Source organism: Triturus cristatus, chromosome 11 (genome assembly GCF_964204655.1).
Source record: "Triturus cristatus chromosome 11, aTriCri1.1, whole genome shotgun sequence".
Classification (NCBI taxonomy): Eukaryota; Metazoa; Chordata; class Amphibia; order Caudata; family Salamandridae; genus Triturus; species Triturus cristatus.
Window position 1 is genome coordinate 346,849,356 of NC_140594.1, and position 24,330 is coordinate 346,873,685.

The 24,330-nt window shown below is 48.7% G+C and overlaps 1 protein-coding gene across 6 annotated transcripts in view; it reads right to left on the reverse strand.

Moving 5' to 3' along the window:
• TAOK3 (TAO kinase 3) overlaps positions 1-24,330 on the reverse strand; it is a 1,246,906-nt gene that overhangs the window by 980,823 nt on the left and 241,753 nt on the right. For all 6 annotated transcript variants that reach the window (XM_085636070.1, XM_085636074.1, XM_085636076.1 and 3 more), the window contains exon 2: positions 38-143. The gene's annotated coding sequence lies outside the window, so the exon portion shown is untranslated. The remainder of the gene's footprint in view (positions 1-37; positions 144-24,330) is intronic.

The window sequence follows — 24,330 nt, forward strand, 5'->3', positions numbered from 1 at the left end:
TTACTTTCTTTGCAAAAAAAATAATATAAATAAATACCTGTTTTAGGGTTCAGGATGAACTTGAAGAAAGGGTGAAGTCTATTGAGGAGGTTAAGATTTGCACACGTCGTTTGGTTCCACGTGGTGCCCAAGTATTAATCACACTGCATAACAACAAAAAACAAGTTAATGAAAAATTGACTTCATGCGGATACACTTACACAAGAGGCTCATTTATATTGGTAAAAACAGAGGCAGTAATGAAAATCCATATAAAGACAAAGTGCAATTGCTTTTAGAAATAAGCTTTGAGGTATGTGTTGAAAAAGTTTTTTTTTTTTTAACTGGCCTGATACAAGAAAGTAAAAAATTCAGCTGGAAGTAGCAGTTGAACCAGGGATCCAAATATCTTTCTGGGAGGCCTACGTTGTTACTGTTGTTTGGGATGTGTGTTACATGCAATGGCGAGTACCTCACCTGCAGCTTTTACAGTCCCTAGCACCAGGAAGAAATGATCATTTAGCAGTATTCCCCCTAAGAGCCTGCAGGAATGTGAAATGAAAGCACAGGATATCTGATCACCAAGTGTCCATAACCGGTGCAACTACTGTGTAGGTGGGGTTAAATCACCGTGAGTAAGACATCCGAATCCAATTAACTCTGTGCTATCTGAAGAAACGTCAATGAAGAATTTTACAAACGAATCCAATCAAGATGAATTAAGACAACTGACCTACTCACTGACATTTAGGTGGAGCTCAAAGACAAACAGTGCATGATATATCGTACTTACCTACTATATTTATTTGTATGCAATATTACTTGGGTTATTCTATCTTGCAAACCAGTTCTTGGAGGGCTTCAGCACACTCTACATAGATAAATAACATGCACATCAAATACAATGCAAATATACACAGAGAAGCTTCTATCTTGACTTCCCAAACCTGTTTTTTTGGATCTATTTGGCCTTTATTAACTCTCATAAATGTTATGTGCCTCAATCTGAAAGAAGGTATCATTTACTCAGTGCTGAGGAACACACCACATGAGCAACCTACTAACTAGGCATTGAAACATCATTTTTTTTAATGGACTACCATGATATTGACTAATAACAATTAGGTGGAATTTAACAGCATTAATCTGCCTAGGAAATATATGGATTATAAAGGTGGCCATCATATATGAAACAAATCTGATCTATTTTTACCCTTTGCTTCACTATTGTCATGAGCACTGCGCCTACACCCAACACAATTGTTTTGGTGTACCTTGATTGCTTATAGTACAATGAAACGTGTGTATGCATAGTGGCATGACAATGTTGTTGAATTATAATTTAATCTATCAGACAGTTGTAGCAGTATCAACTGTATGTATAGCAATAATGTAGGTGTATGAAAAAATCTGTAGACATTCAAAATGATTGCAAATTCAGATCTTTCTCCATAAAACCACTGTTTGCACTAATGCTTTCATAACACATGTTCTGAGGAATATCAGGAATCCCCATAATCTTTGTGCCATTTCTAAGGACTGGCTTTCATTGGGAGAAAATGCAGGGAAATGACAATGAGGGCTCTGATAATAAAGCATAGTGTGTCCGATATCACAAACTGCTGCAAGGAGCACAGCTTTTAGTGGGGCAAGCAAGGGCTGGACTGGTCCTTCTGTCACTTGTCCTATTCCCCGGTAGGCCACAGGCCTTTCAGAACTGGATGGGACTCCATAAGCCAAGTATGAAAGAATCATAGTTACTATGAAAATGTTGCAAAGGCTGTTTCTGGTTTTCCATGTAGACCTCAGGCAATGTGATGTTTTGAGGGGGCATTGCCATAGTCCCTTCATGACCAGACTAAGGACTGAAACACATTGTCTTGCACAAGAATAAATATGTCTTATGCTCCTAAAAGTGTGTAGTTGAAGTTGAGCACATTTTATCATAGCGATGTGCCAGTCCAGATGACAGCTACCTTTGAAGCTAAAGTCCAGATATTTGGAATTTGAGAGGAGGGTGGGAAAAACCCTGAGGCTTAGAGAAGATTTACTAAGATTCATTAAGGACTGAATGAGAAGTGAAATAGGATAAAGATATAAGTACGAAAGCAGCTATCAGGTGCATCTTTACTATTATATTCAGTTGCGTGGAATTAGAATGAACGGTACTGTTCAAATTTCTCGTCATGTCTCCAAGGTATTACAAATATATGCTGAAAGCAGAAGGTTTAACTTTGAGGGATGAACTTTAAGGGCTATCATCCCAAACCACACCCTTCCCCAAAAGTGCGAAGGCACTTGTCATGTTAAACTACTTGCGAGATAGCCTGCAAAAATGAATTGAAGGTCATGACCTCCAAGGCACATAACATTTTCCAAAATGCAAAGGAGTGTTGAGTGATCCCCTGCATACAACACTGCCGGGGGAGGTTAGAAGAATTAATAGACAGCCTCTCTGCTGTAAATAGTACACAGTATAATACTGATGATGTGAAGGGAGCCTGATCTGAAAGTCATATTGATGATCACCGGGTAGACTGTATTCACAGACTAAAATATTCAATTGAAAAGAGACACAGAACTCTATCATACTCCAGAAAATTAAGAGAACCGTAATACCATGAAAGTTGTTGATATTATCAGAGTAGTTTGGGGCCTTTCCAGGGTTGTAACCTTTCCGGTCTTGGAGCTTTTTAATACCTTTCTGTCTTTTTTGCAACCTAATCTTTAACCAGTGGGTATATTAGCCAATGCAATCACCAGAAATGCCGGTACTTGGCTTTCAACACACCAATGTTTTAAGAGAGTAGACCGTTTTTGGTGATCTACCAAAAAGAGTGGGGAAATCTTTACTTTGTTGCTCTAGTGAGTTTGTAGACATACAGCAGCTTTCACCGGTCTTGTGTGGCAAATCTTTTCGTCTTTGTCTTTAAAATAAGACAGCAAATTCTTAACATTTAAATGTGAATGTGAGACCCTTATAAAGTTCATTCTTAGGGTATAATTTGAGGTTTCAATCGGGACTTCTAGATACAAGACTTAAGTGCAGTTACTGTTGTTTCAGCAGTGATTTCTTTCAACTAATACATTTCTTAGTATATTTTAAGAGGGTACATGCTGCCATATTCTTCCCAATGCCATGAAAAGCATCCTTTTTTAGGTCTCGCCTGGCGTGGGCTGCGCACATGCGCAGTCTCGCTGGCGAGATTTAATGACTTTGGGTATTTCTGTAAAGGGCATTAAGCCCCGCCCCTCTTTTCCATTGGCCATCGTCATCGTTTATGCTAAACGGTGGCCAGCCATTGGAAAAGAGCTCCTTGTGACGTTTTTGTTCGGCTTTTTCGGCCGTCCCATTTGGACGGCCTCGCCTGCTTTGCGTTCGTCGCAAAAGGTTTCTTATCTTTATGGGGCCATGTGTTTCAAACACATGGCCCCATAAAGACCAGAAAGCTTTCACGACGGACGAAAGTGAAAGCGGACCATGCTTGTTGTTTGAGGCAATCAGCCTTCCGCACATCTTTTTGCACTCTAGCCTTAATTTCACAAAAGCGGAGCTTTTTTTTCTTTGTTCACTGCGCAGTTATGCTACGTGTACTTAAAATGAAAATGTAGTACGTAAGTATTATACAAAGTTTATTGCACAGCCAGAGCTGATATCGGGATGTTGTGCTACACGGCTAAACGCCATTGACAAAGCCAATAGGCGAGACCTATTGGCTTTGCCTATGGTTGTTTTCTGTTGCTCACTTAAGGAATAGTGACAACTGGGCTGTCAAGCCAAATCTACAAATATTAACTTTTTTGTATGGCCTAAATCGTATTGCCCTTATTTTTTCTGCATTGGCATTGGTTCGCGGTAAATACCATATTTAAGAACGCTGAGTTCCATTCAGTACAAGCAATGACCGCTGCTCGTGATAATTACATCCGGTCAGGAGCTAGGGAGGCCAATATGGCCGCTCGGTTTTCGATTCTGTTTGAGCACGTTCCCCTGACAGTTTAAATAATCACAGCTTGGCAGGGGGTGGCTATGCCGTACGCCGTCCCCATGGTAACAGACACACATAGAGCCCGCTTTTAAGCATTGTCCTGTTCTGTTGGCAGGGAAGTCACTGGTGCGTACGCTCGAAGACTCTGCTCGCATGCCAGGATTCGACGCTCATGCCTGGGGCGCAGCAGGTACCTGCTAAGACGTCTGAAGGGACTAAGAGCGGTGGAGTGTGACTTTAAAGTGCAGGTGAATGTACATAGTAGATATGACAGGCACTTAGCAGAAGGGCAGGATGGAACTATTTACGCAAGGAACCTTAGGAGTTTGAAGAGCTGAGTGGCATTTTATGGTGGATTGTCGCATCGTTTTGGAAAAGGGTGACTAGTAACGTTACATATCCCCCAGGTTTTTTCACCCAAACCAAGTTTGTGGCTTACGATTGGTGCTAGTTTTTATTCAGTCACACAGAGCTGGCATTCAGTCTCACAAATGAATCCCGATCAGCAGAAAGTTAAACTCATTTTCTTTCAAATCTCTTGGTACCAAACGGTTATTGGTTAGGTTTCTTGAACCTAGATCCTGGCTGGCAGTTTCCATGGAAGGCTGTGAGTGTACTGTCTGAACGCTCTGGTGAGGTAATAATGTTAATGGATAGTAGCCCCATCCTATGAACTTCCATTTCCTTCACGTTGAGCTTCTTGGGATTGCTGAATAAAGTGTCACTTTTTTAGGGATATGACATTGTTCTGAGTTTGGAATACAAAATCATGACGTGGGTGCACCTTAGCTAAAATGTCCATGTTTTGGTTCCGAGGTTAGATTCATTAGCGGCTGCGAACTTTCAAGCGGGGTTGGGGGAGGAACTTTACCTGAATTACACAGGGCGAGAGTAATACTCCCCCACCTTCCCTAGCTTATTGAAAGTTTGACATCTTTTTGTTTTTTAAGGAATTTGCTAATATGTCATTGGTTTTATAGACATGCAATTGCCAACTGTTCAACTGTGAGTCATTGTTTTCAGGGTAAGCTCAAACATCCCTGGGGATATTTTGGGGGAGGGCATGGGGTGTCCTCTGCCCAGAACAATTTGAAATTGTTGGACCAAGCCATGCTTTTTATAGCAAAGTTCCCCAGAGAAATTGGTGCTAGACCAGTAGGTTTTAAAGGCAGCCCTAATACCCCGGAATTGGAGTTTGATACAGTATTCTGTTATTTTTCAGAAAAAGATAAAAGTATGTTTTTTACAGGTCCACGTTCCATTTCAGAACTGTGCAGTGATAATAAGACACGCTGTTAAAAAGGATTAGAGGAGGAGGAGCCTAGCGCGCAACCAAGATGGCCGCGTAGGTGCGAGGCTCCCGAGGACCTCCGCGACCTCCTGAATTAATCCTGGCGATATCCTGTCCTTGTTGAGGGGACTGTGTTGGGGAACCGGAGCTGAGGCGCCACCCGTTTTTTGGGCTCGAATCGGACCCCGGACGCCGGTGGGAGCATCGATCGAAGGTTGTGGCCTTCTCCTCGCCGGCCCCCCGGATTGGAGTAGTGGGGCGATCCGGGGACAAAGTGAATAACAGCGGCGAACGGGGCTGGGCGACTGGCGTACCCCGCACTTTCACTTTCGCTTTTGCGCCCTCCTAGCTCTCAGGCGGGGTCGGACTGCGGAGCGGGGTGTGGTGGTGTGGCCTTGTCCAGGAGCCCGGCTGACCCGCCGGCGGTGGGTTGACCCGCGGTTCGGTGGTCGCCCCTGCCCCCCCCCTGGCACCCGTGACTTGGTATAGCGGCCTGTTTGGGGTGCTTGGCACGACGGTGGAAGAGCCAGCATGTCCACCAAACAAGATGGCGACCGGGCGAAGGTGAAGACGACCCGCCGTGGCACGGCGCACCAGGCCAACAGTATGGACCGCTACACGCTCCAGAAGGGTTCTCCGGAGACATCGCGTGCATCCCCGGTGGGCCCGACGGAGGCCTCCGCTCATCCGGTGGATCTGACCCTCCGGGACGTCATGGGCGCCATCGCAGAGATGAAGGCCTCGGTGGACCAGCGTTTCGACACCTTAGCGCAAAAAATAGACTCGGTCCTGGTGGATGTGAGCCTTGTGAGGGCAGACTTGTCCAAAACAAACGACCGAGTCGACTCCCTGGCCCACACCACAACGAGCCTCACGACAGACGTGGTGGCCCTCCAGAAGGAGGTGCGCCGGCTTGGCCAGGCGAGCGCCCTGATGGACCGGCGACTGGAGGACTCCGAGGGTCGGGCCCGGAGGAATAATGTCCGTATTGTGGGGGTGCCGGAGGGACGAGAGGCGGAGGCGGCGGATCTTTTCGTGGAAGAGTTGATCCTGACCCATCTCCAGCCCCGGGGGCTGAGTAAGCTTTTTGCGGTGGAGCGTGCTCACCGGGTCCCCGGGGGCAGACCTAAGACTGGTGCCCCGCCGCGGCCTCTCATTGCCCGGATTTTTAATTTCCGGGACAGAGATGCTATCCTCCAGACCTCCAGACAACAGGGACCGGTCAAGCTCGATAACATGGAGGTACATTTCTACCCAGACTTTACCCCGGCGGTCCAGAAGCAGCGGCAGAGCTTTCTTGGTGTTAAACGTCGCCTAAGGGACCTGAACCTCAAGTACTCAATGCTCTTTCCAGCTAAGCTGAGGGTAGAGGTGGATGGTCGCACGCACTTCTTCGACCGGCCCGAGGCGGCTGGGGACTGGCTGGACACTCTGCCTGGAGATCGGGGCCGGGGGGGCGGGGGGGGCGCGGCTGGCGAGGAGGGCCCGCCGGAGCAGAATTGAGGGGTGACTGCTTAGGCCTTGCTCTGGACGTTGTTCCTTCACCATTTATTGATTGCGTATTTTCCCCTCCTATGGAGGTCGTGCGGGGTCTGTTGGGGGCTTCCCTCCTCCTCTGGGGGACTAGTTAGTATTTTAGCTATGGGGCGACAGGCACACTGCACTTTGGGGGGGCTGTCTGGGCTCATGCAGGGGTGCAGGGAGGGGGGAGTTTTGTTGGGACCGGGGGGTGGGGGGGGTGTGTTGTTTGTTAGCACCGCAGGGCAAACCCGCTACTACGTTGTTGTTTTTAGGATGCTCGATGGGGGACGACCGATTGTTTCGACGTATGATGGGGGGTAGGGATTTGGCTGTGTTGTCATGGAATGTTAACGGCCTGGGGGATAGGATTAAGCGTGGTGTGGTCCTGCAGTACTTAAAACGTATTTCACCAGATGTTGTCTTCCTGCAGGAGACGCACCTTATAGGTAACTCCTTTCATGCAATGAACCGGCGGGGATATCGTTTGGCGGCCCATTCTGGCTTCACCTCGGGCTCGCGGGGGGTGGGTATTATGATCAAGAACTCGCTCCCGTTGGAGATTGATGAGGTGCGCCATGATGAGAGGGGACGCTACACGGTTCTGGTGGGAAGAATGGAGGGTAGAGTGTTTATCTTTATATCAGTGTACGTCCCGCCTGGGTTACAAGCCACCACATTTGCGGACCTGGGGCGCCTCCTTCTGGACCTTCCGAGTGGCCTGCTGGTGGTTGGAGGGGATTTTAATGCGGTAGCCTCTGGGTCTATGGATCGCCATCCCCCTAGGGACCTCCCCCGGGCACAGGCGTGGCTGCCCGGCCTTCTGGACACGCTGGGCCTGGTGGATTGCTGGCGATTAAAGCATCCTGCATTGCGACAGTACACCTTCCACTCGGGTGCCCATGGTAGCCTCTCGCGGCTTGATTACATCCTTGTCCCGGCGGCCCACGCAGGGAGGGTGGGGGAGGTGCGCCATCTGGCGCGGGGTATCTCAGACCACTCCCCATTGTTGTTGCATCTCGATGTCTTCCCGAGGGGGGATGGCAGGGTGGCCCCAATCAATGCATGGTATTTGCGCGACCCCACCATTCGTGCTGATTTGATCAAATCCCTACAGCGATATTTCGATGAGAATGTGGGGTCGGTCTCTTCGGCCATCTCCCTGTGGGAGGCTTTCAAGGTAGTCCTTAGAGGGGAGGCCCTCTCCTTTATCTCCCATGCCCGGCGGCCCGAGCGGGAGGAGGTGACCCGGGTAGAGGCCGAGATTGCAGAACTGGAGGGTGACCTGGGAAGCGGGGTAACAGACGACAAGTTGCATGTTCTACACCTAAAGCAGGCGGCCTATCGGGCCCTCGTCACGGAGGCGGCCAGGGGCCTCAGTAGAGAGCAGCAGGGGCGATTGTATGATGTGGGTGATAAGGCTGGCAAATTGATTGCGTGGTTGGATAAGAGGGAGAGAGCGAGCCGTGTGGTGCCTTTGATTGAGAGTGTTGATGGTGCGTGTGCCACTGAGCCGGAAGCCATTGTCTCCTGCTTCGCGGATTATTTCCGCGAAGTCTACTCCCCGGTTTCCCCCTGCTCGGAGGTAGACTCCCATGCCCTGCTTCGGGACATCGCACTGCCCTCCCTAACGGTGGAGGACAGGGATTCGCTGGACGCCCCTCCCACCTCGGACGAAATCGCCTTGGCTATTCGCTCGGTTGCATCCGGCAAGGCCATGGGCCCCAATGGTATTCCCATCGAGCTCTACAAGCTACGCCCGGATGTGTTGGCGCCCCACCTGCGCGCGATGTTCCTGGCGGCCCACTCGCGGGGTTCCCTCCCGCCGGACCAGCGTCTAGCCACAATTGTGGTGATCCACAAGGAGGGGAGGCCCCGTGAACGGGTCACATCCTATAGGCCGATTTCGCTTTTGAACGCGGAGCCCAAAATCCTCGCCAAGGTGTTGGCCAACAGGTTGGTTGGCGTGGTGGGCGATTTGGTCCACCAAGACCAATCTGGCTTTATACCGCACCGCAACACGGCGCTCAATCTGCGGCGCTTGCACGGGGTGCTCGCGCGTGTCCCATTTGTGCGGGAGCCGGCCATCTTGGCGTCCTTGGACGCCACCATGGCGTTTGATACGCTTGAATGGCCATACATCTGGGCGATGCTGGCAAAATTCGGGTTTGGCCCGGGTTTCATTAGCTGGGTCAAATTGCTATATTCGGGCCCATTGGCGCAGGTGGTAGTGAATGGGCGAGTCTCGGCCCCATTCGCGCTGGGGAGGGGTACGCGACAGGGCTGCCCCCTGTCACCTCTCCTGTTTGCCCTGGCCCTGGAGCCCCTGGCGGAGTGGCTGCGGTGGCACCCTTCTATCCGTGGTCTCCGCTGGACCCCCGAGCATGAGGACCGTGTGTCCCTCTATGCTGACGATATCCTTCTGTATCTCGCCTCCCCGCGTAAATCACTGATCGTCCTGGTTGATGTTTTGCGTTCATTCGGTTGCAACTCAGGCCTGGTCATCAACTGGGCGAAATCCTGTGTATATGTGCTTTCCGGGGAGGCTCCGGCCCTACCACGGGACTGTCCGATCCAGATTGCCTCCCAAGGTTTTCGGTACCTGGGTATCTATATCACTCTTGACCCGGAGGCCCGCTATGAGCGGAATTTGTTACCCCCCCTCCGGCGTTTGAGGGAGGACGTGGTGCGCTGGCGGCGTCTGCCGCTCTCGCCGCTCGGCCGAGCGGCCTTGTTTAAAATGATGTCCCTGCCACGCTTCCTCTACGCCCTCCAGAATACTATGGACTTGGTCCCGGCACGCTATTTCCGTGAAGTGGAGGGCCTCCAGCGGCGCCTGTTCTGGGACGGGAGGCCGCGCATTGCTCTGGCTAAATTGACGCTCCCGTGGTACGATGGGGGGGTCGCCCTCCCTGACATTAAACGGTATTACTGGGCCTCCCAACTAGCTGCAATTAATCATGGCCTTTACGGGCCCGCCTTGAACCCGGCATTTGAGATGGATAAGATGCTCCTGCCCGGTGGCGATTACAATCGAGCGCTCTACGCTGGCGCGCCCGACTCCCGTTTGACGGGACCGACGCGTGTCATGGTGCGTGTCTGGCACGCGGCTAATGCAGCTATGGGGTGGAAGGACCGTTTGACCCGGGCGTCACCGCTGTATGCGTCTGAGAGGTTGGGCTCCCTGTGGACGTCGAAGGGCTTCGAGAAGTGGGACACGATCGGAATCAGCACGGTGGGAGATCTCTGGACGAGGGGGGGATTCAAAACTTTTGAGACGCTGCAGGCGGAGTTCCAGCTGCAGGGCAGTGAGTACTTTCGGTACCTACAGGTCCGCCATGCGCTGGGCTCCGTCTTCCCGGATGTCGCATCCATTCCGGAGTCTTCCCCCCTGGAGGACAGAGTCCTAGATGGCCATGTCCCGGACAGCACGATCTCCCTCATATACAAAAAACTGATCAACGATAGATCGTGCCTGCTTACTAGTCTCCGCGAGGCTTGGGTTGCCGACGGGCTGGAGCTGGACGATGAGGATTGGATTTCCGCGGTGGCCTCTCCGAAAGAGGTGGCCATTCCGGCTCGCCTTCGTTTCGTCCAGCTCAAGATCCTTCACCGGGTTTATGTGACGGGGCCAAGGCTTCTGCGTATGGGTTTTGCTGGTGACGGAATGTGTAAGCGTGGCTGTGGTGCGTTGGCGACTTTCATGCATATACTGTGGGAGTGCCCGAAGGTGGAGCGATTCTGGCGTGGTGTGCATGAGGTCCTGCGTGTGGTGACGCGTGTGGCGCTGCTGCCTGAAGCGAGGAGATGCTTGCTGAATGTATGGGAACCGAATGACTATTCGGTCCCGCAGACGCGGTGGGTGACTCTGGGATACATGATAGCCAAGCGCGACATTGCTCAATTGTGGGGATCCCAGAGGCCCCCTGCGGTGTCGGCCTGGAAAGAGCATATGGATTGGTGTATGTTTCGTGAAAAGGTGGTGTATGTGGCGAGAGGTAAGCCTGGGGCGTGGGTGAAACTCTGGGGCCCCTGGAACGCCTACCGCGGGGGTATTTGTGAGCCACCACTGCTACCGGCTGCCTCGCCTGCTCCGTCTCCCTAGACGGCCCCCCTCCCTCAGCCGCGGGCGCGCGGTCCCCCAGTCCCTGATCTATTCCCATTCCCCTCTCCAGAGTTCTGCTGCGGGTTTGGATCCCCCACTTATGGAGCACGTGCTGTTATTTTGGATCGCGGGTTGCCTTGCGGGTGTGGTTTTTTGGTGTTGTTTTGTTTTAAGAAAAGGGAACCGTACTGTGGGCTTGGAGCTGTGTGGCCTGCACCATTGATTACTCCTGTTTCACTGCTCTGCACTGCCTAGAGACTTTTACTGTGTGTGTGCAATATGTTTTTGTCATTCTAGCGGCCGGCCGGATGGTTGTAGGCCCATACCTGTAACTCTTACGAACTGCAATAAACGGTTTCAAAAAAAAAAAAAAAAAAAGGATTAGAAATCGCTCCCGCCCACTGCAGTCATGAAGAGCCAATAAAGCAAGGTAATGCCATATGCACTAAAGAAAATCACTAATAAGTGTCAACAAATCTGCATTAATGAGAACTGAAAAAGTAGTTTTAATATTTTGTAAAGGCACTGAATATGTCCCAGAATGTCAGGTTGTGAGCATCCACAAAGAACTTAATTTCATCGCCAAAACATCATCTCATTTTCTAAAAACACATGCAAAGTCCTCAAATAGCTTTTTTAATTTTTGGTTACAAAATTAATTTTGGCCCACAAATACCTACTCTCTTTTCATATTTGTCGCGAAATATCCCTTTTAGGTAATTTTAAGAAACTCACACATGGTATCTCCAAATACCACTTTTTAGGTCGAGCATTCAAGACCTCTTGTATATACTTTAGTATATACTTATACGTGTATGTACTTGGTGGGCTCTGGAGATCAGCCCTAGGACTTGTCTGCTTCCACTTAGGAACTTTTTTTCTGTTCAACTGCCTCTATTTAACTTTCTTGATAGAAAACGACCACCAAAGGTCAGTAAAATACCATAATCACTTTAGCATTCTCTAGATTCCAGTCCATAAAAACTGTCTTCCACGAGCACCCGTAGACAATAATATTTTTTTCTAATCTTGTATTTTCACTAATATGACCACCGAAGGTTTTTATTAAAAACAGAGCTTTAGACTATACCATTTTCCGCTGAAAGGCAATATTTCTCTCCATGTGTTCCCATACCTGGCGTGTCACGCAGTTTGGTGCTTACTTTCCCTCCATGTTAAAGAACAGTAGATGTTTCAGCACCCAGGTTAATATGCTAAATACATATAAGGTCACAAAGGCGAGACCGATTGCACTGCAAATGCTTGTCATTTTATTTAGCCGAGAAGCAAAGAGCAGAGGATTTTTCTTTCTTTCAGGTCAGTGGAGACAGTTTATTGATAATGTCAATCATATTATTGTAATAGGCAGTGCGAAGATAATTTACAGTCGATAAATAAGCAACTTGAAACAGGGGTCAGAAACAAAATTTTCGAACTTCTTGCATGATACACTTTTCAAGTTTGATGGATTTTTAGATTGACCTGTGCACTCTTTTGTCAAAGCTAAAAGAGTACACAATCTTGATAATTAGATCTGACCAACTGAATGAGATATTGTCTATGGAGATTAACAGCGGCAAAGAGGATTAATCTTTGTGTTGCACCTTGTCATACCAAATAGGGATATTTGTTCATTGAGGTCTTCCATTGTTTGCTAGAATGAAATAGGAAAAGGTGCAAACTAGTTGGTCTGCGTTATCATCCCACCAAAAGGCGGAGATCACCCAGGAAAATATTGTCAAATGATTCACTAACTGGAGTTGTGATGTATCTGTTAGACTTTCCTACAAAGAGTTTGCTTTCTTGTGAGTGTGGTGTGCAATGTACATTCTTTGGGATCTAGTAAAGGAGATCTTTATTTCCATGGAGTAAGAGTAGCTGAGCAAGGGGTGTCTTATTGTGCATCAATTCACTTCTCCCACCAAGATCCCAGAGTTGTACGATAGAATGGGAGTGACCCTACGACTGTTGGAGATAATCAGCTGAACCAATTTTCTGTCAGAGTAAGGATACAGTTTATGGTGTATTAAAGGAGAGTATCAGGAAATTCATGTGTTGGACCAAGGGCAAACAACAGTTGTCGAGGAGAAAAAGCAGTATAATTATTTCTGTGGTTGCGAAACTTCTTTAATGGGCACTGGTTGGATTTGTAAGATCTTATTATGTTGTTCGTATTTGCCTATGGCTGATTCCGTTGACCATTTGCTAAAGATAACGGCAGGAATCTGAAGTGAAGGCTGGAGGCTTACAGTGGCATTAGAAAGGACAAATGACTTATCAATGGTTGCCCGCAGGGCATAGATTGTACTTACTGCCCAGAGCAAAAGAAAAGATACTATAACAGTGCAACTTTGAAGAATGTGGTACGAGACATGAATAAGCAATTGTACCCTTACAAGTCTTTTGTCTGTAACCGGAGAAACACAGGTATGCAACGAAATGGAGCAAAAGTAAAAGCTATGTTTGTTGTATATTTTTTTTATTCTTTTATTGGTAATACAACAAAATATTCAGCAGCAAATACACCAGAGTAGCAAAGGTTATCAACAGGGTATACAATGTACAGGTTCATATTTTCACTGTTAGGCCAGCTCCCACGCCCAGTCCCATTAGCACGTTCATCGAAGACACTATATCCAAACTTGCAGCACCACTCGACCTCACGGAGGGGGCCATACAAGGACTTCCCCGATAGACTTTCCATTTACCCTAGACCTGTTCTCACTTCCTGGGACAACCGCTGCTTTCGTAGACAACTTTGTCTGCCACCATGCACCAGTCCATGTCTTTTCCCAGGTCGCGGAGAGTTGGTGCGGTGGGCACTCCCCACAAGCAGGCAATATTACGTTTGGACATAGTCATCCCTAAGGTTACCCAGGATTGTTCCTTGTGGCTCACATTGGTAGCTTCCCATATGTTTAAAAGACACTAGTTAGGTGAGGGTGACAATTCTACCACACACATTCCTTGCATGCAATGCACTATGGCATCCAAGAAACCTCTCACCGCTGGACATTCCCATAGTACGTGATAAAAAGTACCCTCCCTTCCACACAGCGTATGACAACTAGAGTCCGAGCCTCTGACCATCTTAACCAAGGTACTGCAGGAGAGAGAGGATCTATGGAGAATCCTGAACTGAAGAAGTCTAAACAGTGCAGACATGGCCACCTCCTTAAGAGAGGCTAGGGTTTCTGGCCAGTCCTCGTCTATTTCACCCAAATCTGTGTGCCATTGTTCTCAGACACAGAGGAGGGGGATTAGGATTAGCTTTTGGTAGGTTAAATAGATTGCCTTATGGTCCATTACAAGCCTGTCCTCTAATAGGGATGCGTCTGGGAGCTCGCCCTCTCGTGGGATAACTGCCAGGAGAGCGTGTCTTATTTGCAGGTATCTAAATGTTTCCATTGTTGCCAGGTCATATTCCTGCTGCAGGGTGGTGAATGGAACCACAACCCACCTCAACCACAGGTCTCCCACTATTGAGATTCCTATAAGATCCAATCTGTCAAAGCCTGGGCACTTACACAGCGTACCTAGCCTTTCTGTGTCCCATAGCGGTGTGGCTTGTGTAACCTTGTCCTGCCAACCCGGCATTCAATGCAGTGAGTGCCAGAGTTGAAACTTGTGTTCCGTCGGTCCCGTAGGATGGACGCATGTGTGATTGGTATACAGTGCACACACATATCCTCCCGGATGTAGGACATACCTGTCCATTTAATATGCCGGTACGTCTTGAGGCTGGTGCATTGATGGATGACTGCCAATTGCGCAGTTCTAGTAATATTTCCGGATATCAGGTAATGCTATCCCAAAGTCATACCACCTTGTGCCAGTTTCCCTGTGACTATTTGCGGGCCCTCCCGTCCAACAGTAGAGCTCTAACCGAACCTTCTATGGCCCTAAAGTAGGACCTCAAGACAGGGAACAGCGTATTTTATAGAGCATAGAAAAAACACGGAAGCGCCTTATTTTTAAACCAGGCCGCCCATCCAAGCAAGGAAAGCAACAATGATCTCCAAAGGCCAATGTCTACCTGCAGTCACGTCTGTGGGGCTTGAAGCTGTGGGTGTAGAAAAGATCTGGGATTGTTGCGACATATATCCTGAGATAACGAACGCCGTCTTTCCCCACCTCTGCCGCACAGTCTGATGGTAGGACTAAAGTAGTGCAGCGCAGGAAGTATATTGTGGATTTGAACCAATTAACTGTGTATCCGGAATACCTGTCAAAATTGGTGAATATAGTCAATATTCTATTGATGGAGGAACATGGCGGTGCGGCATAAAGGAGCACATCATCAGCATACAGGGATATTCTGTCCTCCCAGTCCTCAGCCCAACATAGTCCCCGTATCAGCGGATCCCCCCGAACCCAGGTTGCAAGAGGCTCGAGAATTAGAGCAAAAATTAGCAGTGAAAGGGGGCAACCTTGCCTGGTTCTGTGTCAGAGGGGAAATGCTCTTGTTGTATTTTTTTAACCAAACATTTCGTATCACTCACCATTATTTAGGAGTCCCGGGAAAAGAATGGAAAATTTAAGTTTGATCCCAGTAACAAGAAGCGGAACTGTTGACATTGTGAATTTAATTAACTGCCTGTGGACCAGTAACATTCACGATGGGTCTACATCTCCTCTCTATCGTTTGATGGGATTGACTCTAGATGTTTCTGTAGGATTTTCTGACAGTTACAAATAATTAATTCAACTTGTTCCAAATTGAGGCAAGAATTCCGGTATAGGCCTACACATCAATGAATTGAACCGCTTCATTCGGTACTTACACCAAATGCCTGGGCTAGTGGTGCTTAACCTTTTGACCAACTTAATTTGTAGCCTACAATGTTAAATTCCTACATACTTACAGAGCTTTTTTAATTTTCAATTTTGTTTTGTGTGTTTATATATAAACTTTGTTAATCTGTTAACATCATCTAATTTTCTAAACAGTGAAGGACATCCGAAGTAGGCGCTGCAATCCTCAGGTTAATCACCACTTGCCTGGGTCATCAAAAGATGTGTCCAGACTGCACTAAGCTCTTCGCCTTTCCAGAATGTTAACGCCAATGGGGCAGATGCAAATTAAGGACTGTGCTTTTAATGGATTTTTAAGTTTAGTGTTTGCATTCTTTTCTTGGTCCTCTCGTTCTTTGAGCACTTATTACTCCCCCCTCCCCCTCATTTGCTGATTTCGAACGTGGACAACAGCAGAATGATAGGGACAGCCTGGGCTTTGCAGATAATGCAGCTGCGTCTTGATACATGGGCACATGCGAGCTAAAGTAAGTCTAATACAACAACCTTCTGGCGTGGTGCTGCACTCCCGGGGTGTCTGGTGGCAAGGATACCCCCCTCCTCCCCCCCCCAGTTGTAAGGCGGCCAATCACTTATCCAAGTGGCTCATGGTTGACACTTAACAACTTTGTCAGTGAATTGCCCCCTCCAAGAAACAGCTAACAGGGACAGGGGGATGTGTCTTGCTGAAACAAACTACAGAGTAACGCGCAACATGTGCAAATAATCATGGCTACAGACCAAGAACATTAAAATGCATTTCCTGACTGTAACAGTGGGAAGATCCAACAGATATCAACGATAAACGAGAGCTCAAGCAAAAACTCTGCTTTTCTGGTAATACAAACAACGTGGTGGGCATGCTGGTCTCAGATGTGTGCCCTAATGACTAGTCTATTTTCCTGAAATAAGGGGATTTGTTTGGTCTACTCTACTGGGTGCTTTCAGAATAACAATACTTGGAAACACAATATGCCGCATACCTAAATTTCAGGGACGATCATGAAAACCCTATTGTCGTTGCAATCTATAACTGCACACACGATTATTCATTTCACACTAATGAAATCATCTTGTGCAGCTACAACCTCTATCACGGCTCGACTTCACAGCCAAGAGCTGCTTCAGCTCTGATCACAGCGCCCACTCACCACTTTGGGAAAGTGTAAAACTTTTTTTTCTATGCAGTATCAGTATCAAAAGCAGCTTCAAAGAAGCAAGGACTGCCAAAATTCACCAAATATTATGACACTGTAAAAGGTGCACACGACTTCACGCAAACGAGGCCTGTGAGTACTCCTGTTTTTTTTTAAAGTGGGGCATACGACACGGATGCCTTGGTTTAAAGGAAACGTCTCAAGTACTAGGCAAAGAACGGAGGCAGAATGAATCCAGAGTAGAAGGATATCGTAACATGGAAGTTAAGTTTGGGTCACTGAACTGAGATGTTTGAGACAGCAAGAGAGAAAAGGGAACGCGGGGAGGAGGGTGAGATGGAGAAACAAAGATGAGACGGGAAGAGTATGCAAAAAAAAGTAAACAAATTCAGTACAAATAAACATAGTACAGTAGGCGAGAAACACTTTTGAATTTATAAAGTAGTAATAAATAGCAGAGCAGTACGTGGGGAGAATAAAGTAATTGAACTATATTTGGGACCGCTACTGATAACACACTATTGTGTGGGAAGTCAGGATATTTGAACCCATATTTGAACCCCATCGCTGCGGGGGGATGGGGGGCGGGGGGGGGGTCACAACTCGTCACGACTCCGCCCACTAAATGATTCTCCCACACAGGCGGGGAATCAATTACACGTGGCAGTGGCGCGACCGTTATGACGAGCCCAGCTCCACTGTGCCTCATCATGAGCATAAGACCAGATCGATCTCGATCTCTCTCTCGATATATTATATATATATATATATATATATATATATATATATATATTCACTGAAAAAAACATAGGTTTCACACATGTTATAGTTAGCGGAAATTTTACTGATAAAAAAACCAATGAAATTGCCCCGTTATAGTAAGTGCTGGCAACTATAACTCACGCGACCGCAATCCTCTGCTGATGCTAATACTGTATTTAGACACTTATTTGCCCATGTCTTCTTCCATACATTTTTAGCTATACATATATTACAAATATTTTTTTTTATAAAGACACATATGTCATCAGCAGAAGATTGCGGTCGTGTGAGTTATAGTTGCCAGCACTAACTATAACGGGGCAATTTCATTGGTTTTTTATCAGTAAAATTTCCGCTAACTATAACATGTGTGAAACCTATGGTTTTTTCAGTGAATTTGCAAGGTTTTTTAAATGCTAATTCCTAACTATAACGTGTGTGAAACCTATGGTTTTTTCAGTGAATTTGTACGGTTTTTTAAATGCTAAGTTACTTTACGCCATTCGAGGCGTGCGCGCCCACTTAACGCAGTGCGTTCCGTGCACGGTTTTTATCAACTTTAATAAGCCCTGTACATTTGGTGGCCTTCGGCCTCCAAAAGCACAGGGGGTGGGGTCAATGTGGATAGTGTTTTTTTTATTTCGATTTTATAATTTCATGTTGCCAAAATATAGTTTTTTTACTGATGTAATACGCTTACGGTAAGCGTACGGTAAGCGTACTCGGCGAAATTGCCGAAAAAAAAATAAAACCGTGTTTGCTCTTGGGGGATGTTTGGGGACTCCCTCAACATGACTATGTGGGAGGGAGTTGTCAAAACAGCCCCGTAACATGTTTTTGGGCATCATGTTTGATAAATAACACTCAGTGCGAGAGACAAAATGGCGGACGCCGCTTCCTGGTTTCGGCCGATTCGAATGTTTACTAAGATCTAAGAGCCAATCAGAATCGCGCTCGCGCACGTCACCGTACGCGTACGGTAAGCGTACCGTAAGCGGGCTCAGATATATATATTGATTTAAAGGCTATTTTCTCAGAATCTACTGAACAGATTTACACCAAACCTACAAAAGGCACTTCCTTGACATAGGGACTACCTCTCTGCCAAATTTCTAGTAATTCTGTTCAGCCGTTCGGGCTGTAGCTCGTTCTAAAGGTCCTATGGAAAAATGCATGGGAAAAACGCGTTTTGGGACCCCCCTTTTATCTCAGCCCCCGCTTGACGAATCCCCCCGAGACTTTCAGGGTAGGAGCGGAGCGTAGCGCCCCACCTATTTTGAGAAATTCGCGAGGATTCATCGACCGGCGCCAAAGTTATTCAAAATAGAATGTTGCGGATTTCCTATGGAAAAGGGGTCCTAACTATAACTACCTACTGGCGACCGCCAGTAGGTAATATATATATATATATATATATATATACACACACACACACACACACACACACACACACACACACACGTTCCAAAAACAGCCTAACACCACCCAACTCGTGCATGGAAAGGGAGGTGGGGTCCTCGTAAATGTCAGGCCTACATATGAGAGCGAAAGCAGCCTTGACATAAGCTAACCAGTTTTCCATGGGCCCGATCAAGAGCCAAACAGTCTGCAAGAATCAAAAGATTTACCTTCAGTGCATCCCTACTCCAGATCTTAATCCAGCATAGAAGCGGGCTTAGAGATATCAGGTCCGAAACTTGTGCAAGCCCAACCTCCGCATGCACAGCAAAAGCTGGTATGTAGTGTGGAACCTGTACCATCTGACGTAGAAATGAATTCCCCGCCGATTGAATCCTATACAGCTTGGCGTACACCCATAACTCGCTGCCATATCGAAATCAATTTGGCCTGACAGATTTGTAAGAGGTCCCTTGGCACCCTGGAGCCTAATTTATGGGCAAAACTGGAAACCGCCCCTATCGTTTTGACAAACTCAGATCTTTTTGCCTCAACCAATGGCTTCCATCTGTTTTACCATCAAATAAACCAGCCAGGTAAGGGTACGCTGTGACTAGAATTACCAACTTTAAAGGTCTTGCAGCTAGTTGATTTAGGTCCCACTACCATCACATACGATTTTGAGACATTGACTGACATATCAAGGTTCCCCATAAAAGGCACATATCTGGCTAACAGTAGATCCAACCCACGTGTAGTCTAAGCCATAAGGACTGGATCATCCGCATATAATAAAAAAAGGAGAGATCTATCACCAACCTTAGGGCAGTCTGCCAAAACAGGTAATAGCGCAGACTGGAGCCCATTCACATAAAGGGGGCAGAATGCACCATGACGAATGCCATAGCTAGTGAGCAATGAGTGAGAACAGGCGGTGCTCTGAGAGAAACGCATGAGGCAGAGGCCTTTGAGTGAAGATTGGCTAGAAGGGCCACAATACTGGGATCAACCCCAATCTAACTGAGCAAAGCCAAGAGTTTTGCTTGGTTCACCCTGTCAAATGCGGACGTCAAGTCCATAAATAAACAAGTTACTTGCCTTCGGTAACGATGTATCTGTAAGAAATATTAGAAGTGATAGATTTCTTACCTTAGAATTACCCCCAGGCGTCAGGCTGGATCCGGAAAGTTTTTCGGCAGCAGTACCCCTGCACGTCGGTAGGTGACGTTGTGCGGCTCTGCGTCCATCGTCGGCATCGTGATCCCCGGGATGACGTCACGGGCAGTACTTGGACGTCGCCCACGTTCGCGGACGTCAGTTCTGTACACTACTTTCCGCGCCAGGAACGCAGAGCCATGCAAGATACAGACCACTGGTGACTTGAAACTAGGGCCCTGAAAGGGATGACCTTAACCCTAGAAATCAGTTCGCAGAATGGAGATGATGGGCGGGGCGGTAAGGAATCTATCACTACTAATGTTTCTTACAGATACATCATTACCAAAGGTAAGTAACTTGTTCATCTGAAAGAAACACGTAGTGATAGATTCCTTACCTTAGAATAGATACCCCCAGCAATACCAACCCCGGTGGTGGGTCTGCGAACCAAGATCACGCCAGAAAGTCCTGGAGAACAGAACGGACAAAAAAGCTGTCTCTCCAGACTTGGCTGTCCAGGCAATAATGTTTTGTAAACGCATGTAGCGAGGCCCACGAAGCTGCCTGACAGATATCTTGCAGGGGGACACCCCATCCCAATGCAATAGTGGCTGCAATTGCTCAAGCGGAATGAGCACGCGGCCCCACCGGAGGCTCTTTTTTAGCCAAAGAGTAACAGGCTTTGATGCACAAGACAACCCAGCGGGGATAGTCCTCTTGTGCACCACCCGAACTTTCTTGGTGCCAACGTAGCCTACAAAGAGTTGGTCATCCACCCGAAACTGTTGTGTGTGGTGGAGGTAAAACGAAAGCGCACTTTTTCGGTCCAGAAGGTGGAGCCTTTCTTCGTCTCTGGAAGGATTTGGAGGCGGGAAGAAAGCGGGCAAGGTAACAGTCTCCCCAATATGAAAGGCAGTGACAACTTTTGGCAAAAAGGAAGGAGGCCGGGACCCGAGCACCACCTTATCCGGATGAATGGAAAGGAAAGGAGGCTTACAAGAGAGCCTGGAGCTCACTCACTAGCCTAGCGGGGGTGATGGCAACCAGGAAGGAAGTCTTCAGAGTCAAAAGACGAAGAGGACAGTTGTGAAGAGGCTCAAAAGGAGCGCACATCAGATAAGTTAGACCTAGATTCAAGTCCCACTGTGGCATCACAAACTGAATCAGAGGGAAAAGGTGTGTAATGCCTTTGAGAAATCTATTTACAACAGGGGACTTGAAAAGAGAGGGCTGATCAGGTAGCCTGAGAAAGGCCGAAACAGCTGAAAGATAGCCTTTAATAGTGGCCAGAGCAGAGCCCTGCCGGGTCACAGTAAGAAGGAACAAAAGGACCTCGGAAAGAGGGGCAGAAAGGGAAGCCACAGCCTTTGCTGTGCACCATGCCACAAATTTGTTCCACCTGCAGGCGTATACCACTTTAGTGGAGGGAGGCCTGGCTGCCAGAATGACATCACAGACTTCAGGAGGCAAGTCAAAGGGATTCAACTGACGCCGCTCATTCTCCACGCAAGAAGGTGGAGACTGGACAGGTTCCGCTGCAGGACCGTCCCCTGTTCCTGCGACAGAAGATCCTCCCGAAGAGGCAGACGAATTGGGGGATCCACGCTCATACTGAGTCACTCGGCATACCAAACTCTTCGAACCCAGTCCGGGGCCACAAAAATGACTTGGGCCTGGTCACATCTGATCTTCTTCAGCACTCTGGGCAGAAGTGGTATAGGCGTACAATAGACCACAACTTCACTCGCGACGAAAAGCGTCTCCGAGCGAGTGCCGCCTTAGAAATTCCAACGCACAGAACTGCTGACATTGCACATTCTCTTCGGTGGCGAATAGATCTACCAAAGGCTGTCCTCACTGTTGAAAGAGACCATGCGCCACCTCCGAGTGAAGACACCATTCGTGATCCATCATGCACCTGCGGCTGAGCTCGTCCGCCCTAGCGTTCAGTGAACCGGCCAGGTGTTGAACCACCAGGGAAATGCCCTGATGTTCCAGCCATGTCCAGAGGCACAGAGCCTCCTGACATAGGGTCCACGACCCCACCCCGCCCTGCATGTTGCAATACGACATGGCGGCGGTGTTGTCCGTGAACACCTGCACTACGCTCCCCTTGACAGAGGGAAGGAATGCGTTCAGTGCAGGACGGATCGCCCGAAGCTCAAGAAGGTTGATATGGAGCTTGGACTCCGCCGGAGACCAGAGGCATCTGATCTCCGCCTCTCCCATGTGGCCACCCCATCCCAGGAGGGACACATCCGTTACCCCCGTGTGCTCCGGTTGGGGAAGGGAGAGGGATCTGCTGCTGACCCAATGCAGGTTCATGAGCCACCACTGCAACTGCTGTGCAGTGCCCTCTGAAACCTGGACGTGTCCAGACCGGTCCGCCTGATGCTGCGCCCACTGGAGCTTCAGGTCCCACTGCAGAGCCTGCATATGCCATCTGGCATGGTAGATCAGCAGGATGCAGGAGGCCATGAGGCCCAGCAGCCTCAGGGTCATCCTGACCTAAACCCAGGACAAGGGCTGAAAGATCGGAATCATAGCCCGAATGTCTCGCTGTTCGGGAAGATAAACCCGAAACTGCGTCGTGTCAAGAACAGCTCCAATGAAAAGGAGCTGCTGAGAGGGTACCAGGTGCGACTTCGGCACGTTGATGGAGAACCCCAGCAAATGCAGGAGGTCGGCCGTAGTCTGGAGGTGAGAGACGACTGCCTGGGGCGAGCCCGCCTTCAACAGCCAGTCGTCGAGATAGGGGAAGACTGAAACCCCTGATCTGCGCAGATGAGCTGCGACCACCGCCATCACTTTCGTGAACACCCGAGGGGCGCTGGTAAGGCCAAAAGGGAGCACGGTGAACTGAAAGTGCTCGTGGCCAACCGTGAACCGCAGGTAACACCAGTGGGCTGGCAGGACAGGAATATGAAAGTAGGCGTCCTGCAAGTCTAACGCTACCATCCAGTCTTGCGGGTCTAGGGCAGACAAGACCTGAGCCAATGTGAGCATCTTTAACTTCTCCTTCCGGAGGAAGCAATTGACGTTTCGAAGGTCTAAGATAGGACGCAGGCCCTTGTCCTTCTTTGGAACCACGAAGTAGTGGGAATAACAACCACGACCTACTTCGGGCGTCGGAACGTGCTCGATGGCCCCCTTGGCCAAGAGGGCCACAACTTCCTGCTGGAGAAGCGTCAAGTGATCCCCCGACATGCCGTGATACTGAGGTGGCATGGCTGGAGGGGTAGTCTCGAAGGGAAGTGAATAGCCCCTTCGGACAATTTGCAGCACCCACTGGTCCGAACTGATGATGCGCCAGTGGGGGAGATGATGGCGAATCTGTCCGCCCACTGGCATTTGATGGACCTGAAAGGACAGACTAGGAAGGCTTTGCAGTGAATGCCGCGGGGTTGGAGGTGGACTGACCCGCCCCCTGAACCGCCTCAACGGTTCCCACATCCGCGACCGCACTGAGAAAAATGCTGCGCCGGCCTGTGGCCCTGCGAACGTAGTGGGGCGCCCCTTCCGCGGCCACGAAAGGAGCGAAAGGCAGAAGGCGGAGGAGGCCGAGCGGCCGACAGGCCCAAGGACTTGGCCATAGCCCATGAGTTTTTAAAGCGCTCCAGCGCAAAATCTGCCTTACTGGCAAAAAGGCGAATGCCATCAAAGGGCATGTCCATCAGGGTATTCTGGACATCCCCTGAAAAGCCAGTCGTTCTCAGTCAGGCGTGGCGCCTAAGCGCCACTGTCATGGAAATCGCCCTGCCCAGCGAGTCGGCGGTGCCAAGCCCAAAACGAATGGTGAACTTAGCTGCGTCTCTCCCAGCAGCAACAGCCTGGTTGAGTACTGTCTGGACCTCCTCCGGACAGCTAGGCAGCACCTGCGCAACGTGTCCCACACAGAGTGGGAATAACGGCCCTAGAGGCATGCGGTGTTCACCGACCGCAGCCCTAAGCTGGCAGATGAAAACAGCTTCTTGCCAAGCTGCTCCAGCTTCTTGGATTCCCTATCTGGAGGTGCGGAAGGGAACGCGCTTTGGGACGCAGAGGCCTGGACAACCAAGCTCTCAGGAGTGGGGTGTTGGGAGAGGAAGAGGCGATCGACCGAAGCCGGGCGACGGCGTCGGGCCCCGTTCCTGTCTACAGGAGCCCCTGTGTTCGACCTGGAACAGGTGCCCAAAAGAA